Here is a 2,592-nt window from a genome sequence, read left to right on the forward strand (position 1 = left end):
AATTAAAGAGCAGACAAGTAATTAAAGAGCAGAATACCAATTCAAGCTCGTTTATTGTAGATGGGGCCCAATATGACATGAATCTGGTCAGTCTGTGTGTGTTTGTGCCCATTTCATTGCAATAATGGCCAATGCTTTTTGGCTCAGAGACAGAAATTCTCCTCCTTATCTGGGGTTAATCCCTGTGTGTCCGCCAGACAGACTACCCCAGCTCTAAGTACCTCAGACAGACAGAGGGAGGGAGGGAGGGAGGGAGGGACAAAGAGAGTGTGAAAGCAGATGAGAGGGTGGAGCAGTCCAGGGTATTTGTGTGTTGTGTAGTGTGTGTGTGTGTGTGTGTACCTCAGCCTATCAGCAGAGGCCTGCTTCCCACAGTTATAGGAAAGAGAGCGAGAGAGAGAGAAGGCATGTATATGAAAGGAAGAGGAGGGGAGTGAGGAAGATACAGAGTCAGATGATAAATGAGACAGATAATATAACAGTTTATTCGAGTGCAGATCTGTCAGTCCTATTTAAACATCACACACACGCCTTGCTTGCAGCTGAAGTTAATGAGGTACATATTGATTATCACATAAATTAGCCGCTGCTAAAAATGGGCATGACACGACATCCCTCCCCCATCTAATTAGAAATCCTCCACGGGTGACTGTGGCTGAGCAGGATGAGTGAACAACACGCACGCACACGAGCATATAACAGGTAGCCTATATTCAATATAATACAGGAGTTAAATCAAAATATGTTTTACACACTAGTTCATGAGTTGTCCATAATTCATGAGTTAAGGCTTAACAGATCGCGTGACATACAACACTACCTTTCTTTCCTTACATTAATGTTATTTGTAATTAAACATTTTACAATTTTATTAGAACTATGTACTTCAACCCTGTACGAATCATGGATCTGGGAGATCTCAGTAAAATGCAACGTAAGTGTAACTATGCGTACATAACGTCTCATTAAGTTTCACCGTGAAAAACAGTTCTCGTGGGCACACAAATCCACAATAATGTAGGCCTATACCATTGCAAAATGGAATGCCTCTAACCAAACATGAATAAATCCTCTTCTAACTGAAAGAGTCTCCTTTATAAGCCTACTGTTAATGTATAACCTACTTGTTGGATGGATTGGATGGGCATTGCTGTCTAGCTATTGGCTAGTTGTCTAAATAATGAAGCTAAAGAAATGGTCTAGTACTTCTGGTTACGGATGGCAGGGAAAACACCAGTGCCTGTGTCCACCTGAAAAACAAAGCAACGTGCGCTCTAAACAGCTGACTGACAAAAGAAAACAATGACAAATCAACGGATAAATCTAATGCATTGGAATAAAGGCCTTTTTAAAAAAAAATCAAGGATGCATTGCAAACAAATGACGAAAATGAGGAAGTACAAAGAAAGATCTGTGTAAAGTAGGTCAGCTGAGGTCGAAATTCAGCACCACTGAGTGGACAGCCACATGGAAATAAATGGTTTAAACCATGAAATGTTTGTTTAAATATGGAAGTTTTTCTTTTCATATTTACCACTGTAAAACATAGTTACCACTACATTTTAAACAAATAAGAGAATGGTTAAATTAGCATTATATAGAGACCCCCAAAGTTTGACTTTTGTTGCATTTAGAGGAGCTAACATCTCATTCAGGGGAGCTGATCTAGCTAATCTATTCCGTTATAGGACTCGAGCTTTGGAATGTATTGCAATAGACAAACATCTCATCTATAAACCCTAGTGCATATCCAAACACGGTAAATATACCCGAAATGGGATAAAATCCATTTATTATCTTACAGTAAGATCCCCAACTCCTGTCAGCCTCCTTCCATTCAGACTACATCCTGGATCCTGCAGAGAGATCCCCAAACAGATGAATTCAGCTCTGTGTACAGAGACAGGAGGGAGATTTGGACGCCTGTATCTTGATGTGTAAGCAGGATATCTTGACGGACAAACAAACATAAGCTCAAGCCACTTCCATAAGCCAACCCAACATTGCAGTTCTGCATTACAGCACCAACTGACTGCCTTTCTCTCGTCTCCCCTAATCTCAAATACTGATTCAGATTTTACACTTCCACAACAGAACGGAAGCGTGACACATTTTTCTTATTGCAGTGTCATTGTTGTTAAGAGGTTAAACCTCTTGCCGCTCAGATCCCTATAGCGGGATCATTTTCGTCTACATCCGGTGAATTGCAGAGCGCCAAATTCAAATGAAATTATAAAAAATATTTAATTTTCATGAAATCACAAGTGCAATACACCAAAACACAGCTTAACTTGTTAATCCAGCTGGCGTGTCAGATTTCAAAAAGGCTTTACGGTGAAAGCAAACCATGCGATTATGTGAGAACAGCTCTCAGCAAACAAAACATCACAAACAGCTAGCAGCAAAGTGGACTGGTCACGAAAGTCAGAAAAGCAATAAAATTAATCACTTACCTTTGATGATCTTTGTATGTTTGCACTCACGAGACTCCCAGTTACACAATAAATGTTTGTTTTGTTCGATAAAGATTCTCTTTATATCCAAAAACCTCCATTTGGTTGGCGCGTTTTGTTCAGTAATCCACAGGCTCGT

This window comes from Salvelinus namaycush, chromosome 17 (assembly GCF_016432855.1).
Source record: "Salvelinus namaycush isolate Seneca chromosome 17, SaNama_1.0, whole genome shotgun sequence".
Taxonomy (NCBI): Eukaryota; Metazoa; Chordata; class Actinopteri; order Salmoniformes; family Salmonidae; genus Salvelinus; species Salvelinus namaycush.